This window comes from Macaca nemestrina, chromosome 8, assembly GCF_043159975.1.
Source record: "Macaca nemestrina isolate mMacNem1 chromosome 8, mMacNem.hap1, whole genome shotgun sequence".
Classification (NCBI taxonomy): domain Eukaryota; kingdom Metazoa; phylum Chordata; class Mammalia; order Primates; family Cercopithecidae; genus Macaca; species Macaca nemestrina.
Genome location: NC_092132.1, coordinates 83,022,268 through 83,044,118, shown reverse-complemented (window position 1 = coordinate 83,044,118; position 21,851 = coordinate 83,022,268). Strand labels below are relative to the sequence as shown.

The 21,851-nt window shown below is 36.6% G+C and overlaps 1 protein-coding gene across 1 annotated transcript in view; it reads left to right on the top strand.

The window, feature by feature from the left end:
• LOC139355597 (gametogenetin-like) overlaps positions 1–21,851 on the top strand; it is a 197,591-nt gene that overhangs the window by 53,756 nt on the left and 121,984 nt on the right. The window lies entirely within an intron of this gene.

The window sequence follows — 21,851 nt, the reverse complement described above, 5'->3', positions numbered from 1 at the left end:
TTTCCCTGAATGTCCTTTAAAATATCTGTCCAGGATGCTGTAAATCTCTTTGGAGGTCTAAACACCATGGTGTCTCCAGGCCCTCCTTCTCTGGGCCACAGGCACTAAAGTGTGATGATGGATGGAAAAGAATGGAAGGTTGGTCTCACTGGCCTTCTCCATCTGGGTCCTAAGCATTTATGGTCATTGGGTTGGTGTTGTTAGGACTGAGGACCTTGACTCATTCTTATTTGTCAAAATAGCAAATGAAGAGTTTCGCCTGTGAGTCCTGAACTTGCTGCTTCGGCTGTCCAATGTTCCAGGCCATTTTCCTGCGTTCTAGGGGGTCCTATTGACCAGCACTCAGTGGGGCACAAAAGAACACAGTGGAGGCATGGGGATGCCTCCTGACCTCCTGCTTTGGGTGTATTCCACTTTCTTGAACTATTAATATCTCTCTAGGAATTTTTATCTATAATAAATTATTTTGATTGTACATCATTTTCAAGTATAGCTGTACACCATTTGTGTTAATAGAGTTAGTTCATACCTGCCATTAATTCAGTTCTGCTTGTACTTTATCTTAGGATTTACTTCCTTTTTAAGTGCAGACTTTTGTTTTCATATTTTTTTTGTATTAAATTTTACTATTTGGGGAGAGAACCAAATTTTATCATTGCTTGTCAAGGAGGTCTTGAAAGGAGGATTCTCTTGCTTTTTACTGTACATGGTGGGGGAAGGGGAGGTGGGCAGTAATTAGATATCTCCCAAGAATTTAGAAATAATGACAATAAAGCAGATCAGAAAGATAAACTATTAAAGCAGAATGCAATAATTATAAGGAGAGCTGTGAAAATCTTAATGAGATAGTTTTTCCCAACACAAGCACTACCTGACTGACTGTATTCATAAATTAAAGAAAGGATGTATCAATGCCTAGAAGGCTTTGTGTTTGTGTGTGTGTGTGTGTGTGTGCGCTTAGTTAATGTGTCGGGGAGGAGGGAGCAGAAGGTGGTATCAGTCAACAATAGAACATAAGAAAAGAAGAGTCGGAAGGTCAAATTTTGTCAGTGATCATTCAACATCTGATGGTTTTGGTGGAATCATAGGTTTGGCCAAAGAGCCAGGTAATAGGATTCCATGTTCAGGATGAATGACCAATGAGCAGGTATGTACGTCAAACCATCTTAGCCTAATGCCATTACCCTTTGAAATGATATAACAAACTTCCTGGTTCTGATCTCAGTGCTCACCAAGAAAAATTAACCATTAACCTTAATATTTGACACCCACTGCAGATGTGTCCATAGGGGAAAGCATACTGGTGATGACCTTACAAGTTCTGTGACAGTTTTATTTCTCAGTATACACTGGAAGAATCAGGAAACATTCTCATTCTGCTACTTGGATTTTTATGAGTTTGAATAATTTGAATCCCCTTCTGAGAAATGCTTCACTTGCTGGAGTGTGGTCAAATTTCTGAGGCGTCAGAGCTGAGGAACCTGCCCTGGCGAATCTCCTGCACACCATGAGTCCTTGGGTAGCTAAGCAGCTGGTATCTCCGGGTGACACTGACCACTCCATATATGACTCCATTTTAAATATCCTACTTAATTGTTTAACAAAACACAGCTTTTTGTCCCCTTACAGTTTAATTCATTCTCTTCTAGCCAAAAAAAAAAAAAAAAAAAAAAAAAAATTCTTCTGAAAGTCAGTGGAAATCAACAAGCCAAAATTCTGTATAAACCCTGTTCCCCTTGTCTCTCCTTCTTTCCTCTCTCCCTTCTCTCTATCCCCTCCTCTGTCTCTATCTCTCTCCCCTTTTATTTATTTAATTTTCTTCTTTCCTTCCTTCCACTTGTCTTTTTTGGGTGCTGTGTGCGTTAGACGCTTTACTAAGTACTAGGAAAACAAAAACATGTTTTTGTAGGAAGAAAGAGAGTCACAAATCTGCAGCAAGTTGAATTATTTTTCATCTGTGGCATGAATTCAGTTTAACTCCACATGTATGTTTTGTGCCTCTCTGGTGCACGATCACTGTTTTGGGTTTTGCAAAGATTAAAATGCATAAGGCTTGGCCTCGAGTTGTTTGTATTGACAAAGTTATATTAAATGTTTAGAAACAGTAAAAAATAAGGCTGTAAGCACAATGTGAGAAATATTATGTGAATTGCATGAACCTGTTTGAGACAAGAAGAGACAGCACTTCTAGCTGAAGTATTTTTGGTAAAGTGAGTGTTATCAGGTTCTATAGTATGACGTTTTGACTATATTAAGGTTGGATAGAGAGTTAAGCCAGGGGACTGAAGCCAAAGTAGTCTTGTGGGAAAGATGGCATAAGGTAAATAAAGCTGGTCAGAAGTGATTGAGATGCTAAGGCTTAGAGATGCTGTTTCCTCAAACTCAGGACACTACAGTGAAATGGGTCAGGAGAACATAGCATTAAGTCAAGAGCTGTGAGTCTAGGATGAAAAGATAGAGCAGACTTGGGTGGATAATTAGGTTAAAACTAGAGCCAAAAGCACTTTCCTCAGACAGCTAATTACTCCGAAAATATTTAAATAAAATGGTACCTTTTCTTTTTCCTGAAGATAACCCTGTGTTGTTTAGTCAGCTGTACCTCAAAGGCTTATTCATGTGACTGCATCCTCTGCCACTCCTCCCTCCTCACTTGTCATGGCTGAGGATGATTAGGTACCTTCTGCTCTTGGCGTTTTTGAGGAGTGATATGTATGTCATTCAAGCTAGTGCATAAAGTAAGTGTAGTTGTTAAGACAGCTGATGGGGGACTAGTAAGAGGCTTAATTCAATTTAAGGAATTGAAACTTAATTTATATGGCAATGTGAGGACTTTGAAATTTTATCAGCAAAGGCCATGACTAAGAGCTGTATTTTAGAAGATTATGTTACCAAAAGCAAGTCTGGATACAGGAGAAAATTTATGGGCGTATTGCATCATCTTGGGAAAAGATATAAGGATGGCCAACTAGAGTAGTTGCATTCTCCATGGAAGGTCACCTTCATGGATCATGGTGGAGGTAAAATTAACAGAACTTGGTAATGAATTAACTGTGGGCAACAATGAGATGCAAGAGTCATGACATTCAAAGAGCTTGAATCTAGGTGACAAGCCAGCTACTGTAGAAAGGAAAGTGCCACTAGCAGAGGTAGAGAAGGGAGCAGGTGCAGGAAGAGATATTAAATTTAGAAATAGAAATTTCAGATCTGCAGAACAACCTTGCATTTTATAAGTGAAGGTCTGCCTGTACAACTCATTGACCAATGGGAGGTCTTCCTTCGTAATAAAATATAGGTTCTTTTGCCTCTCTCTTGGAAAAGTGAGTCATTTACTCAATCATGTGTTGATATTTAAAGGGCTTGTTATTTGCTAATGGTTGTTTTGAAAATCAGTGAGATTCAGACTAGATAGAAGTGTCCTGCATTTTATTTAAAGAAAATAAAACCATAATGTTAAGACTGAAAATATCTATCCATTATGATGCCATGCACAAGCCATATACCAAAAGGTGTTTTGTTTTATAAAATGGTGCCCATTTGCATTTTGTCTGAATTTAAAAAAAAATAATAATATTTGCACACCTGTTGTACGTCCAAATTAAGACAAATGTGTTTAATTATGATTAAAGGAATTGCAAGTGTAACATTAACAAAGGATTTAAATCACCAAAAATAAAATTTTATTTGAATTTCTAAATCACATATGACTATAAAAAGCACCCTGTGTTTACTGAGAGGGAAGTGTCCTGCCTGAATACTTCCTATTTTGATCATGCACATACAAGTCACATTCAGAAAGATTAGAAAGCAAGGAGCTACAGATCTAGCTAAATTGTAATTTATTGCGGAAGATAAAATCATTACTCACCTTGGTCAGGGCATGCATCATGAAGCTGATAGTTAACAGGTTCTAAGTTATGTTTCAAAGGAAAAATAATAGATTTGGTTGCAATATGAATGCAAATTATGTCTCTGTACTCTCCCAAATCCTTGGCTTTGTTACCTCCAGAGAACTCAACTGTGGGATTTCAGACCCATCTAGAGTGTGTTTCTATGATTTTCAGTTGAATCTTGACAAGTATGATTATTCAGATTTTTTGTACTGTCTGAAATAGAAATATGTTCTGCATCATAATTTAGCAGGAAAGTAGGAAGGACTCTTAGATCTTTGAAACAGCCATGATAGCTTATAGTGAAACCTTTGACATATCAGTATATCTCCAAAGGTTCTAGGCAAATGTGTAAGCAACATACCCTGAAATAAATGAGATGGAATATCCTTGAAACTCATCTATTTCTCACAATTCTGCTTGGAACTATATATCTCACATTCATCCTGAACTATAATTAATTCCATAAACCCTGATACATATAGAAAAATTCTAAAGTTATTATGTCATAAAATAGAATGGTTAATGATACAATGTCATCCTAGTGACCCAGTAGTGGAACGTGTTTGTTGCTTTCATAAAATAAAATAGTCAATCATCTATTTTCAACTGCCTTCTTTATATTGAGTCTTATGAAATGCTTCAGTGTGACAGACAATAACATGCTAAAATGGGAGCAAAACTTTAAGTGAAACTTAAGCTGAAAAAAAAATTGGACTTGAAGGCTTAAAGAAGAGGATAAATGGCATTGAAGTTATTACTATAGAAGCAAAAGCCAAATTTTGCCTATTTTTTGAAAGTATTGAAACACTGGGAAGGATCTTTCAAAAGTGAGTTTGGTTAGGAAAATAAAGACAGGAAAGGCACCTGTGTTTAAAGTCTTACAAAGCATATTGCAAACATTAATTCTAATATTGTCAAAAAGAACCATTTTATATTAACTTAAGCATGATTAGAAAGTATTTAGAAACTAATATGTATGTTACTTTCCAAAATGTAAATATTCCTACACTACAGTAGGTGCTAGGGTACATGGGACTTTCTCCTTAATTTCTTTTGAATATTATTCATTAGTTTGCAAACTGATTAGTCCAAAAGATTCCAAAGTGTAAATAAAGTAAAAGTGGGTGGTGTCCATTATTTGAAGTATCTGATCAGGTACTGAATACGTCGAGGAGTTGGTTCCATTTGTGCATCCTTGGGGGTTGTACAATCATATCTGCCCAGACCCAGAGTGTGTACTCATCTGAAATGGAAGTAGCTGGTTATATAAGACCCTGAATCAACCACAAAGGTGACTCCTCTGCTGCAGATTCTGCTGAGAGGCTGAGAGTACATGTGGGTGGACAAGAATGACACTAGGATCACTCCAAAGATTAAAAATATTCCTCTTCAGACTTGGAGAACCTCAGGTTTCAATCCAGGATTATAATCAAGGCCACCTGACAAGCAGACTGAGTCAGGAACAAACAGTGCAGTACAATTCCTCGACAACAGAAAGGTTATCTCTTCCCTCAAATTTATGTCACTGCTGAGTTATACCTGAAATCTCATTCCTGGAGGAATCATTGTTTAGATGCAGGCTTTGAAAACTGATTTTAAAAAACAAACAAAGTCAAAAAATAAAACCAAAAAACAAAATTGGAAACGTGAAAAATCCAACATTTGATTGTTTTCTGACATTTTATATCTTCAATTTAATATAGATCTAATTAAATATATATATATTTTGGTAAGGAGATACGACACAGCAGAGACGGGTACTGGGTAACTGTGGAGAGAGGGCAGGAAAGGGTCAAAGAAAGCAGCTTTGTGTGCATTGAGCTAGGTGCTTCCAAAAGACATGGCCTCAGTTAGTCTTCACAAAGGACAGGCATTATTGGATCCATTTATATGGTCCAGAAACTGGGGCCTATGGATTTAAGTAGTTTGACTAAGTTCATTCTGGTAATCAGCGATAGATCTTAATATATCCAACTAATGTCTGTCTGACTCGAAACTCCACCGTCATTTCAGTGCCTGAGACTGTGTGCAACTGGGAGGTCAAGTAGGACAGAGCCCTGGACTCTCTGAGCCCCTCTGGATGATTTAGGCTAATGGGGCATTTTTTTTTTTTAACTGGATTAAGTCTGTGGGAGATTCTTGGTGCCAATGAGCTTTTAAGCTGAGTGGTTTTCAGCTCCACATGTGTGTGCCACCTGGGGCACATGAAGACTGCGTGGGGTGTGCCTGTGTGTGAAGACTTTGGGAGGATGAGTTTCAGATCTTCAACTTCCATAAAATCCATCTGCCTGAAATAGTTGAAGTGAGCTCCCTTTCCTACATCTGAACTCTAAATTCCATTCTCCCACTCTGCAAAGTAAAAGCCTAACTCTCACCCACCCCTCGTTTTACCGTGGGATATTTGGAGGGGTAAAACCACTGCAGCAGCAAAGAAAGGAAACTTTCAAAATACTGATACTGGTATTGAGAGTGAATGATTTACAATGACAGAAACTAACAATCTTAATTACAGGTAACTTGTTTCTAAGAAGTATGATCAAGTGAGAAAAAATTTTCAGAAAAAAAATAAAGGAGAATGTTCTATGGGGGAAGTAAAATGCCAACATGACTTCAAAGAGAGAAAGGAACTACATAAGATTTCTGACTTTTGAAGACTTCCTTCATGTCTTTTTGAAATAGATGATATTGATTAACTCAATGGATACTTTTCAAAGAGTTATGTAGCAGTTTTATTTTAAAATGTAATTAATTAGGGGACAATGGAAATAACACCTTTTGTGACTGCTTATTATTTTGGATGTCAGTTGCATAACAATGAGGGTTTGAAAGAAAATATTAGGCTCATAAGCAAAAAATATTGATGAGCACTGTCAATTCTGGCCGCCCTGAATTGGCATCTTTTCTATCACCAGGCTAGACAGGATCAATTTTGGGAAAAGAGAGACAGGCAAATATGCGACCTCCTCAGCATTACTTTTACTTACACAATTTAAAAGATGTGGTAGAGGCCAGGTGTGATCACTCATGCCTGTAATCCTAGCACTTTTGAAAACAGAGACAGGAAGATCTCTTGAGCCCAGGAGTTCAAGACCAGCCCATGCAACATCGTGGAACCCTGTTGCTACAAAAAGTACAAAATTAGCTGGGCATGGTGGTGTGCACCTGTGGTCCCAGCTACCTGGGAGGTTGAGGTGGGAGGATCACCTGAGCCTGGGAAGATAGAGGCTGTAGTGAGCCATAATCATGCTACTGTGCTACAGCCTGAAGCCTGGGTGACACAGGGAGACCTTGTCTCAAAAACAACAACAACAACAACAACAACAAAAAACAAGCTGTGATGGGGATGTGTGTGGGAGATGTTCCGAGTTTACAATTGAATTGCAAGGCTTATGATCCCCAACGACCCCCTAGAAAAAACAGAGAGCTTGAAGTTGAATATCCAAACTTCCTTCCTAATTAATTATGATATATGTTTCCACCTACAGGTTTCAGGAGAGAATAGTTGACAGTTGGCATAAGCAGGAATGTAAGAAAAAAAATCTCAGGTGAATAGTGAGACAACATGGAAACCTGTTGAGTTTAAACTATCAGTTGCTATCCCCTACTCTATTACCAACTATTTTTTTTCCAGAAAAGAAAAATGAACTATTTTTTTCTCTGTCTCTATTAAAAACTAATTGTGAATGTATTACTTTAATACATAAAATTGTTGTAAAGCACTAATTTATGTAAACTCACCCTGTTTTTGATCAAATAGATAATCAAGAATTTCCTTCAGGAAATCAGTTCTGCAGATTGAATGAAGTGAGGTTATTGCTCTAAGTCATTTAAACAATGAAAGTCGTGTCTTTGAAATACTAATACATTCATTCTTCTTTCAGAATCCTATTTAGAATTATGTTTTTTCTTCTTCCATTTTTTTTCTGAAAGCTGAAAAAAGAACAATAATGCAATTATGCATGTATTGATGTACAGCTGGCACATAAACTTCACTAGCATGTAAGTTGGAATGTTTTCTTAGAAGAGCAAGTACTCAGGGCATAAATGTCAGCAATTTTGAAAAAGCTATTACTAATTATAAGAAGCTCAAGGGGAAATAGTTGATATTCCGTATGGAAATAATAGATGCAAAGGAATGAATGCAGAACAGGTTTGATTCTATTTTGGGAAATTTAAAAAACATTTCACTTACAGTTCCAAAAGGCATAAAAGAGTCCTTTCAAAAACTGTGTCATAAGAATTTCAGCACTTTTTGTCAAAGAAGACAAACATTAGCACAACTGTTCACAAGGCACTAAGTTCACATTCAGGCCAAATATATTTATGACCTTGAATATTCCATACTCATTCATACATTTATTTATTCATTCACAAAACATGTACTGTAAACCTACTAGGTACAAAACACTGGAGATATTGCTACATAGAACCCATTTAGGCACAGAGAGGAACACAAAAGTGTTCTCAATTAAAGAGAAATAAAATAAAATGTATAATGCATTTTATCATTATTTCTCCTGATAATCATCTCTTTATCTTAGACTGATTATAAACATCCTACAGTGGGTGAATCTACCTTCTGAATAACTATCTCTCAAGTTTCTTCTCAGGCACTCAGAATAAGGTCATATGTTTAGGGAAAATTTTAAATATTCCATAATGTAACACAGTATTGAATTAAATGTATAACACAGAGCTGGATGAAAACTATTAAACAGTTAAGTTGCTAGGCAAATTTTAGCTCTTTTAACATTTAAAACCACCCCAGAAAATGCTCCTGGTGTATTAAACTGTCATTCTGCTGACATAATCTAGAGTCATATCTGGCTACAGTTACAGCCTGTGTAACCTGGGTGTGCCATTGTCCAAAACTCTGGTCAGGCCCTACTTTGCCCACCTGAACTGAACAAGTTAAAAGTCCTCCTTCTTGCTATGGCAATAGCCTGAAGTTTGCGATGAAACCGGACTTCCTTCTTTGACTCCAGTGTATTCCTTGTAGAGCAAGCTTGATTCTATTGACAGGAAGCTGATCTTTCCTTGGGAAAGGGACTCTGCTTTCAAATACTGGCTGGCTACAATTTGAGTGTTAGCCTGTACCACACACTTCTCCCAGCTTGGCAGAAGTAGATTCTAAGCATTAGGTCCCTTGCTTGTCAAGATAGGTTTTGGAACTTTCTTTGACAGTCTTTAGTTAAGGAGAATCCTGTGCATTTGGGATGCCCCTGTGGTGTTTATGTCTTTCTGAATAACATGTTTGCCTCCAATAATCAAAACACAGCTTACCTTGCAGCAGATTTTTAAAACATACACTTTATGATGTATGTAATACTAGCCAACTATTTGAGTATCTATAATCATAAACACTGAACCTAATATTCTCCTGTGAAGAAAAACTGATTCAGGAATTTAAATCTTGAGAGTTCTGACTGTGGAAGTTGCAGGTGAGATGATTTGCCCAGTGTGCATATTTCCACCAGCTGTGCTCAGCTCATAGGAGTTTACTGGGGATATAATAGCCTGATGTTTGGTATAAATAGATTGCAAAAGAAGACTTAATAGATTTTTTTAAGAAAGAGCCACCACACAGGACACATCTCTTGTTTTTCTGACAAGGATAGCAAATCCATTTTAGCACATTATCTAAGTTACAGCTATGGGTTAACTGTACATTATAGTTATTTGAAAAAGCAACTACAAAGGAAAATGTTGTCTAAAATGGAATTCATAGAAGGCTCTTATATAGCAACTTTCCAGAGTTCAACTACAAGCACAAATTGTAATGTAAACATAATGCCCTGTGAAATATTATTTTAGCCCATGCCATGGCCCATTGGTTTAGTGTCTTCATCTCAATTTCCAGGGTAGCCCCTGGGATTCATCAGGATTTATTGCAAATGAAAAAGAAGGATGATCTTTAATACTGCTGGGGTCCCCCAGTAATTCATAGTATTTCATAGGAGTTGATTTTGCAGGATAAATCTTTTTGAAAAGTTGACTATCTTGGAAGTTGAAATGAGAGGGTAACCCAACTTCCAATACCTAAAATGTAAATGTGTCTGAGAGAAGCAGGTATTATTAGCTTTGGCAAAAACATAAATCAGGGATGTGGCCATCTTGATTTAGTGCACCAATGTAGTGTACATCTTTCTGCCTGGGAGGCTGGTGTTCAGTTAAAAAAATGAGTCGTTTTACCTGAAATGCAGTAAATTTTGTGAAACAAGTAGCAGTTTTGAAAGCCAATCAATATGTTTTTATCAAATTTATCTTTGGTCCAAGTACTCAAGTTGTGTTGTGGAGGGAAAGTAGAAGCATGTTAACACTTATTCTCAATAACTTTGGCAACAATGTGCCTGCACAAAACAATTTTTTTCATGACTTGATATGGTTTGGCTGTGTCCCCACCCAAATCTCATCTTTAATTGCAGTTGCCATAATCCCACATCGTGGGAGAAACCTTGTGGGAGTGATTGAATCATGGGGGCAGTTACCCCCTTGTTGCCATTCTCATGAGAGTGAGTGAGTTCTCACAAGATCTGATGGTTTTATAAGGGACTTTACCCCCTTTTGCTGCGCTTGTCCTTGCTGCCACCATGTGAAGAGAGACACATTTGCTTCCTCATCCACCAGGATTGTAAGTTTCCTGAGGCCTCCCCAGCCCTAGAGAACTGTGAGTCAATTAAACCTCTGTCCTTTGTAAGTTACTGAGTCTCGGGTACGTCTTTATTGGCAGCATGAGAACAGACTAATACAGTAACGAAGGAAATACTCACTGTAGTATTTTGGATTTTGGATTTTTGGATTTGGGATGCTAAACTGGTAAGTATATAATGCAAATATTCCAAAATAAAATATAATTTAAAATCCAAAACACTTCTGGTTCCAAGCATTTCATATAAGGGATACTTAACGTGTAGTGGAAAAGCATATTAAATGGGCATCTTCACACAGTTGCTGAATAAATAATACGTGAGGGACCTATATTCTAAGTGTGAAGATCTTGGAAAAGTGAAAAAGGAAGTTAGTTAAGCTATTTAAATAGGATTATGCTACAGATGGAGACAAAATATTTGCAGACAAACAAACAAAAACACCCCAAAACGTATTTGAAAGGGCTAGTATCCCACATACATGGTGACTTTGAAAACTCAACAATGGGCAAAAGATCTGAACAGGCTTCTCACCAAAGAAGACACACAGATGGCTAATAAACATAGGAAAATATGCTCCACATCATATGTCATCCACATCATAACTCATCAGGATAATGCAAATTAAAACAAAGAGATATCACTATATGCTTATTAGAATGGCTAAATTCAAAACACTGACAGAACCCAATGTTGGAGAAAATATAGGACAGTAGGTACTCTCATCCATTGCTGGTGGGAATGCAAAATGGTACAGGCGTTCTGGAAGACAGTTTTGCAGTTTCTTATACATCTAAACATGCTCTTGTCTTATGACTCAGTAATTATGTGCCTTGGTATTTACCCCAATGACATGAAAACTTATAGTCACACAATAACCTACACCCAAATGTCTACAACAGCTTTGCTCATAATTGCCAAAACATAAGCAACCAAGATGTCCTTTACAGGGATACTCTCTAAAAGCAAATGATATTTATTCAGGAGTAATATCACAATGGGATTATGCATGCCATGGTAAACTATGTGTATAGTCAAAGACATTGAGGCAAGGGAATGTTTTTAAAGCCAAAATGAGGAGGATTACATAAGTTATTTTGAATCAATTATCCTTGGAAACAAGAACAAACAACAAGAATGCTGTGAGTCCAAGGTTGGACAGGCAGTTGCTGAACAGGTGTCCTTGCAGAAGTATTTTCTGCGTAAAGCTGTGGTGGCCTTTGTGTAAAGTTCTGGGTTTTGCCAACTTTTTTGATAGTTCTTATTATCAGGGATATGTGCATGAGAACCCTTCCCTCATGGCCTTCCCTCTCTCCGTTTGTCAATGCTTGACACAAGTGCCTCCATTTAGACTCTGAAAACTTTCACACCTTCAGTAGGTGAAGGAATAAACTGCGATACATCCAGACAATGAAATATTATTGACCAATACAAAGATATGAATTATCAAGCCATAAAAAGACATAGTGAAACCTTAAATGCATGTTGCTAAATTAAAGAAGGTAATCTGAAAAGGCTACAAACTGAATAATTCCAAATATATGACATTCTGGAAAAGACAGATTAGGGGCACAATAAAATGTTTAGTGGTTTTAAGGGATTTTGGGGGACAGAGGGAGGGAGAGAGGGATGGACGAATAGCTGAAGCACAAGGGATTTTTAGTGCAATGAAATGATTCTGTATGATACTGTAATGATGCACACTTACATTTGTCAGAACCCATAGAATGCCCACCAAGAATGAACCCTAATCTAAACTATGGTCTTTAATTAACAATAACATATCAATATAGACTCAACAATTGTAATAAATGTGCCACAATAATGCTAAATCTTAATAAGAGTGTAATCTGAGGATTGGGGAGAGGTGAAGAGAGAGGATATGTAGGAACTCTGTACTTTCTGGTCATATTTCTGTAAATGTAAAACTTATAAAGAAAGCCTATTGAAAAAAGAAAGAACATAAATCTTTATTAAACAGACTCTGCAAGGTCCCTAAATAGAAACTTTTTAATAATGATTACAACCTAAAAATATAAGTAATAAAATTACATTAATAAAATCATCTTATTACATAGTCTGCTTCTCTCACCAATTTCAGCTGACCTTTCTACCAATAATTCAAAACCAAGATTGATTTGATTTCATGGCACCAACAATGGATTGAATTAATAAGATGCATATGAGAAATGTTTTTTTTTTAATTTTTATCAATTCTTATGTAATGCACATTTTGTCAGGAAACATTCATTACAAGAGAGAGCTAAAACATGAGGCAGCAGTCTTTTGAAATTCTCTTAAGTTAAACAAAAATTGCCAGGAAAAGGAGAAAGAACTATATTCCAGAAAAGTCAACAGAACAAGGTACATTTAAACCATTTTAACTGCTCACTAGTAAGAGCAATGGGATCTTTGAAGAATAACCAGTTATTAAGTCACAGTATCTCACCCATGAGAATGAAATATAACTTTCTATTTTGCTGATGGTGCAAAGTAGCAAATTGGTTGTTCTCTGTCTTGGCTGCAAGCTTGAAAATCTTGGACATTTATATATTTTACTGACCTAGAAAAAAAATGCAATATAAAGAGAATGTCATCCTGCAGTATTTCTTCTTCCCAAAGCCAATAATTATTTTTAAATACATTTTTATTTCAATACTTTTTGGGGTACATGTGGTTTGGGGGTACATGGATAAGTTATTCAGTGGTGATTTCTGAGATTTTTGTGCACCTGTCACCCAAACCATGTACACTGTACCCAGTATGTAGTCTTTTATCCCTTATCCTGCTCCCAACCTTCACCCTGAGTCCCCAAAGTCCATTATATCATTCTTATGCCTTTGCATCCTCATAGCTTAACTTCCATGTAGAAGTAATAGCATACACTATTTGGTTTACCATTCCTGAATTACTTCACTTAGAATAATGTCCTCCAGCTCCATCCACATTGCTATGAGGACATTATTTCATTCCTTTTTATAGCTGAGTAGTATTCCATGGTGTATAGGAATCACATTTTCTTTAATCATTCATTGGTTAGATGGGCACTTAGGTTGGTTCCGTATCTTTGCAGTTGTGAATTGTGCTGCTATAAACATGCACGTCCATATGTCCTTTACATGTAATGGCTTCTTTTCCTTTAGGTTGATACCTAGCAGTGGGATTGCTGGATTGAATGGTATTTCTACTCTTAGTTCTTTAAGGAATTTCCACACTGTTTTCCATAGTGGTTATACTAGTTTACATTCCCACATACAGTGTAAAAATGTTCCCTTTTCTCCACATCCCTGCCAACATCTGTCATTTTTTGGTTTTTTAATTATGGTCATTCTTACAGGAATAAGGTGGTATTTCATGATGGTTTCAATTTGCATTTAATTTGCATTTTGCATTTTTTGTTTGTTTGAAATTCAAGTAACTTTAATAATTTTTTCATGTTTGTTGGCTGTTTGTATATCTTTTTTTTGAGAATTGTCTATTCATCTCCTTTGTCTGTATTTTGAAGGGATTATTTGTTTGAGTTCCCTGTAGATTCTGGATATTGGTCCTTTCTTGGATGCATGGTTTGCAAAAATTTTTTCCCACTCTGTGGGTAGTCTGTTTACTCTATTGATTAGTTATTTTGCTGTGAAATAGCTTTTTAGTTTAATTAGTTTAATTAGCTATTTTATTAATTTTATTAATTTTGTTGCATTAGTAACTTTGTTATATTTATTTTGTTACATTTATTGAAATAAAAATAAAATTTTTGTAAAAAATGATTATTGGCTTTGAGAAGAAGAAACACTGCAGGATGACATTCTTTTTATATTATATCTTTTTTTTCTAGGTCAGTGAAAGACACAAATGTCCAAAAGAATGGTAAGGCTATTCAATGTGGAAAGGTCAGTCCTCAAAAAATGGTGCTGGGGAACTGGATATCCACATGGTAATGAATGAATATGGACCCTTACTAACATTTGTTACTTATAATTTTGTTACATTTGCTTTTGGCTTAGGTAGTTTTTCCAGTGCTATCTTCTAGAATGTTTATGGTTTAAGGTCTTAGATTTAAGTCTTTGATCCATCTTGATTGATTTTTGTATAAGGTGAGAGATGAGGATCCAGTTACACTCTTCTACGTGAGCAAAGCTCACTATTAAATTATTATTAAATAATTATTAATTCTTAAAGTATGTAGAATATAATGGTATTTTCAACTTCCCTATGAAAATAAATTCAGATGAAGTTGGTCCAAAGAACTAAATGTATGTACTTTTTATATCTTGAGAAATATCACTGGCACTTTATTCATTCTGTCAGTGGGCATTTCAGTTTCCACCTTTTGGCTACTGTGAATAAAGCTGCCATGAACATGAGTATACAAATATCTGTTTGAGTCACTGCTTTCAATTCTTTTGGGTATAAACTCGGAAGTGGAATTGCTGGGTCATATGGTAATTCTAGGTTTATTTACTTTTTGAGGAACTGCAATACTGATTTATACAGTGTCCTGCATCATTTTACATTGCCACCAACAGGGAACAAAGACTCTAATTTGTTCACATTGTTGCCAACACTTGCTATTTTCTGCTTTTGTTTTGTTTTGTTTTCGTTTTTTGATAGTAGCCAACCTAATGGTCTTATCTCGTTATGGTTTTGATTTGCATTTTCCTAATGATTAGTGATGGCAAAAAAAACTTTTCATTGCTTATGGCCATTTGTATGTCTTTTGTGGAGAAATGTCGTTTTAAGTCCTTTGCCAATTTTTGAATCAGGTTTTTTGTTGTGGCTGTTGAGTTAAGGTGTTCTCTACATATTTTGGGTATTAACCTCTCATCACATATATGATTTGTAAATATTTGGTCCCATTTCATGGATTGCCTTTATACTCTGTTAATATAGTTCTTTGATGTACAAAAGCTTTAAGTTTTCATGAAGTGCATGCTGGTTTTTTGTTGTTGTTGTTGTTGTCATTGCATGTGTCTTTGGTGTCATATTCAAGAAATAATTGCCAAATCTGATGTTGTGAAGCTTTTGCTCTATGTTTTCTTCCAAACATTTCATAGGTTAGCTGTAACATGTAGGTCTTTGATCTGCTTTTAGCGAATTTTTGTATATGGTGTTAGGTAAGGGTCTGGATTCATTCATTACCATGTGGATATCCAGTTCCCCAGCACCATTTTTTGAGGACTGACCTTTCCCCATTGAATAGCCTTACCACTCTTTTCAAAAATGTTTGACCATATATATGAGAAATTCCATTGATCTTTACATCTGCTTTTATGCCGACTGCCCTGTTTTGATTACCATAGCTTTGTAGTAAGTTTTGAAATCAGGAAATGAAAATCCTCTAGCTTTGTTCTTCTTTTATCACGACTGTTTTGGCTACTTCATGACCCTGAGATTCCATATGAATTTTAATTTCTATTTATATAAAAAAGTCATTGGGATTTTGATAGGAATTTCATTGAATCTATAGATCATTTGGGGTTATTATTGACATTTTATTATTATTAAGTCCTCCAATTCATGAACAGGGGATGGGATGTCTTTCCATTTATTTATATCTTTTAAAATTATTTTTAGCCACATTTTAGAGTTTTCATTGCACAGGAATCTTTTAAAAATGTAACTGTTTTAAAGCCATTCACGTAGTTTTTTCTTACTGGTTTGATCCAACTTTGCATTGCATACTGATCCATGTATTATGCCAGCTTATTCCATTTATAGACTGAAAAATGTATATCAATTGTACCTGTGGGCTAAAACTTCATTAGAACAGTTAAATGACATTTAATGTAGTACAGTTGGAAAACAATGCCAGTACACAAATCTATTACTCTAATAATGTGGTTTTTGAATTACATTTCACACAGCTCAGTATTATCTTCTACCAAATTTACAAGTCCAATGAAAGGTAAAATAGTTTAATATATATAAACAATTATGGTTCTCATTTTCTTACTTAATGGACCTGCTATTTCCGATATTGTTTTCATTTACCTTTTAATCAGCTTAAACATTTTAAAATACCCGTAGTAAGAGGGGTCATATTACAAACAAAGGATGAGAATCTGTGGGTAGCAACATTTGTTTGGTTAGCTTTTTTTCTGGTTGTAAAGAAATGACGTTGGTATTATCTCATAGAGGTTTCCTGTTTTCTCAGTCTTCTGGGAAGGAGGAACCATATGCCACTAAACCAATCCTCATTGAACCAGATGTCTTATGCAAAGGAACACCTTAACATCTCAGAGATTATACATTTTTAGGAAAGAAATATGTTAAAAGGATTAAAAAATATTTTACATCTCTACATTCTCCAGAGTAATTAGCCCAGAACTTTGCATAAATATGTTTGCTTTGTATTCGTTTCTTTATTTATTAATTCATTCTCAAATATTTGTTTAGTACCTTATATGGACTAATTGCACTGCTGTGCATTGGTGGCTGTGGAATTCAGCCTCCAAGATACCCCCAATGATCCCTGGCTCCTGCTACACACCCTTGGGCTGCATTGCACCAGGGTTGGTCTGTGGAACGCATAGAATATTGCAGAAATGATGGTATGTTACTTCGAAGATAGGTAGTAAAAGATCGACTTCCGTCTTTTGCATTACCTCTTTTGGGTCACCCTCTCTGGGAAATCCACGTCGTCAGCAGCTTTGTGAATTGTCCCAGGAGGTGAGGAGCTAAAGCCTTCTGCCAACAGCCATGCAAGTGAGCTGAGAATTGCATCTTTGCAGTCCAGACAAGTTCCAAGTTACTGTAGACCCTCCTGACACTCTAATTGCAGCCTCATCAGAGGCCCTGAGCCAGCACCACCAAGAAAAGCTGCTCTAGAATTCCAAACTCTCAGAAACTCTGAGAAAATAAGTGTTTACTCTTTTACCCTGAAAAATTTGAAAGAATTTTCTATACAGCAATCACTAATACAGGGGTACATGCACGAACAAGTCTTTTCTTAATTTCCGTTTTTATCATGGGTTAAAGGGTACATGTGCAGGTTTGTTACATGGATAAATTGTGTGATGCTGAGGCATGGGGTACCAATGATCGCATCACCCAGGCCAGAAGAATAGTACCCAACAGGTGGTTCTTCAGCTTACACTCCCCTCCTTTTCTCCTCCAGTGATCCCCAGTGTTTATCATTCCGATCTTTGCAATCATGTGTATTCAGTGTTTAGTTTCCATTTATACGTGAGAACATGTGGTAGTTGGTTTCCTGTTCCTGTATTATGTCGCTTAGGATAATAGCCTCCAGCTCCATCAGTGGTGCCACAAAGGGCATGATTTTGTTCTTTTTTATGGGTCCATGATATTCTATGGTGTTTTTGTACCATATTTTCTTTATCTAGTCCACTGTTGATTGACACTTAGGTTGATTTCACATCCTTACTATTCTTAATAGCACTGCAGTGAACATACAGGTGCCTGTGCCTTTATGAGAGAATGAATTATTTTCCTTTGGGTATATACCCAGTCATGGGATTGGTGGGTTGAATATTAGTACTACTTTAGTGGATGAACAATTCTTGTCCTGCCTTCAAGGAGCTTCTAGCTCAGTAAAACTGGTGAACTGTTGATTTATCACTAAACCAAGGGTAGGTACCACAATAGCACCTAGATGCAGCACCTATCTCAGTCTTGGAGACAAGAACAGCCAAATGAATGAATGATTCTTAATTTGTGGCTCTAAGAATGAGGACGAGGAAGTAGCAAGAGGAAAAGTGCGGACAATTCCAGATAGAAGGGAGAAAGTAAGCCACAGTTGAGGTTAGGGAGAGGTGAGTGCAGTAGTTTCCAGGCCCCCGTTTCATGTGGGCAACAGGGATGATGAATAGTGAGGATGGGGAGGTGAGCTGGGAACAGATGAGGAAGGAAGCTATATAGCACAGGAAGGAGGGAGAGGAGAGCCACTGAAGACTTTTAAGCACAAACATGACTACCATTCAGAGTATAAGCCAGAGTAAGTAGGAGACAAGGAGGCACTGGCTGCAGAAACAGGAAATGGTACTGGGAGCCTGAGAGAGGGTAGTGGCAGTAGGAAAGCGGGGAGTTGAGTTTGAGGCATGTAAAGAGGTTAGAATTGATAGATTTGAGGCTGAAATACATAATTCAGCATTTTTATCTTTTAATTTCACCACTAAGACCCCTGGACTCTTAACCCATACCTGCACCTCCTCTAGTATGGCCATCTTGGTGATGGATACCACAGATGACTCGGTTGCTCCAGATGGCAACCTGGACATGACTGGAAATACCTCCCTTTCCCTTGTAACTGTATCCAGTTAGTAACCTAATTTTACATGTCTAATGCCCAAGATCTTTCTAATTTCCCTTCTTTCCCCACCTGAGTAGTGTTAAGTAAACCCTTGCCACCTCTTCCCTTAATTTTTGTAATGGTTCCTAACAGTTCCACTCCTAGCCATACCTTCTTTGCGTGAATTCTCTGTACCCCTATCAGGCCCATTCAAAGCACTCATATGAGTGTTCACCCACCCTGCTTAGACATATTCACTGGTTCTTCTGCCACTGTGGACACAGTCCACATGCTTTGGCTTGGACGCAAATCATTTTTCTCTATCTTTAGACTTTCTCTCTCTCTCTCTCTCTCTCTCTCTCTCTCTCTCTCTCTCTCTCTCTATATATATATATATATATATATATATATATATATACACACACACATATATATCTCGTTTCCTCTCTCCTCTTCTACCTCCTCCTTCTCTCTCTCTGTCCAGACATACATACATACATATATATATATATGTATCTTCCTTCCTCCCTCCTCTTCCACCTCCTCCTACTCCCTGCAGAGCCTTATTGTACAGCCATATTAAACTACTGGGGCATTTATGTACCTTTAAACCTTTTATTTTCTCTAAATGGATCTTCACTCCCTCCTGTCCTCAGCTAACTCCTACATGTTAGGAGTTAGAACTCATACATGTTAAGACCCAACTGTGTGTTGCCTCTTCTTGGATACATAAGCTGCCACATGATTCCTATCTTCCCTAGCTCTCACCTCACTATATTCAATTTGTGATTTGCATCCAGTCTCTCCCACAAGTTTCCAAACTCCTTGAAGGCAGGGACCACACCTCATGTGCCTGGCACCATCAGCACAGTGTCTTGCATAAAATAGACACTCCACAAATGTGAAAGTCTAGAACTGAGCACTGCATTCAAACATTCTGCTTATTGTCCTGAAGAATACAGTCCAAAGAGGAAAGTACTGAACATTAAGAACCTTTTGATCTTCTTTAAGAGTTGGAAAAGCTTGAATAATTCTTTCTTATCAGGTATAGGAAAATTTTTGATTTTTTATATTAGATACACTGGAAAGTGAACTATCAAGCATGAAGAGACAAACATCTACCATTTGAACTTTTGACAACTAATTTATAGCTCCAGGACCAATAGGTTATTATGTATGTTGTCCTTGTTTGTGCAAGACCAAATACTGCTTTGTATTTATACTTTTAAAAAGATTAAAATTCTGTTTTTTACATGTTTAACTCTGTCTTCAGATATGAGTCAGCTAATATCTTCGTTGAGAGGAGATTTCTTTGAAGTCTGGGGGACATCCCCAGCTAGAAGACCTGGGCAGGAACATGCTCTGGGTGATCATGATCTGAATTCAAAGGAAACAATTAAGGAGTTATTTCCATTTTGATTTTATTAGCAAGCTTTTCTACTTGTTGCCCTTCAACCTGTCTTCATGCCAGCTGAAACTTCAATAGAGCCTCATGACAGAGCTGTTAAAAGACTTTGAAAAGGGAACGTTTGGAATCATAAATGCATCAGAAATAAGAGAATGTTTCTCAGTCCATTACATTCTTAACCCCTTGTTTCTGCTTAACAGACTTTGTTAAAGGTCAGTGAGAATGTTTTAACAGCAAAAGCTTGAGACTTCCAAGAACATACTGTTTCCATTCTAGATACCCATTGCTAATAAAGAGCTGGTTTAGTATATTCTGTGCTTATATTTTCAGTAAAAATAAAAAGTAATCATCAGAAAGACTTGAACACAAATCTAAAGTTCAAAACTTAGAGTTAGGATATATTTGAAAATTTGTAATTTGTTGTTACTTTTCCAATTAGGATAATGAATAACATAACATCTGTATAATGCATTACAGTTTATGATGAAAATTTCTGCATGCTTTTCTCATTTTTCACTATAATGGTTGAATGACATGGATAATAATGTAATTTCATTTTAGATATGAGGAGACTGCAATTCGAGAAGGTTTGGTTACTTAACTAACCCTGCTAACCTGTGAATGAGTTGTGATGAGATTCTAGATTTGCAATCACAAACTGACAAACTTCTGTTCTCTATTGAATGCTTCTGTTTTGTTGTTGTTGTTTATTTGTTTCTAAGAAGTTTTCAACCAGGCACTGTGACTCACACTTATAGTCTCAGCACTTCCATCAAGAAGCCAAGACAGGCAGATCACTTGAGCCCAGGAGTTCAAGACCAACCTGGTCACCATGCCGAAACCCCATCTCCACAAAAAATACTAAACTTAGCTAGGCGTTTTGGCATGGCCTGTAGTCCCAGCTACTTGGGAGAATGAGGTTGCCACAGCAGTGAGCTGTGTTTGTGCCACTGCACTCTAGCTTGGCAGACAGAATGGGACTGTGTCAAAAACAAAAACAACAAAAAACAGTTGTTTTTCCAACACAATTCATGAGATTGTTTTTTAAAATGCACAAACTAGTACTTTTAAAGATATTTTTGATTTTCCATTACACAAGTACAGAAATATGTAATTTCTCTATCAACTTTTCCCTTAAGAAATTAATTTTTTTCATTGTCTGAAAGAGATAGAGTTACCTGTCTCTCAAGGATATTTTCCTCAAGTACTCATAGACAATTTTGAATTTGTGGTTCATTTCACCTTTTTATGACTCCAGAAATTAAATGATTCTTGGCTGTACATCAAAAGATGATTATGTAGTTATTATTTATTTTTATAGCTCAGATGAATCTGGTACTAGCTTCATTATAGTGCATGTCCCATCGGCCAAATGAACACAATCTGGAAATATGACATGCATTTTTAATAGTAATAAGGCAATAATTCTGCATTTTGTGTAGGTGTTCCAGGGGCTGCTTTAGTTAGGTTTAATGTCAATTAAGAAACACTGCAGTGCCCTTATTGGAATCTTGTAATAGTCACATTTCTCTGGCTGTTTTATGAAGTCGGGTGTAAACAATCACTTTAGAGGAGGACTTACTAAGTATGGACCTGTGCATCATTTTTCTTAGCTATATATATTAAGGTATAATAAAAATAAGCAGCACAAACTTTTCTTCTGT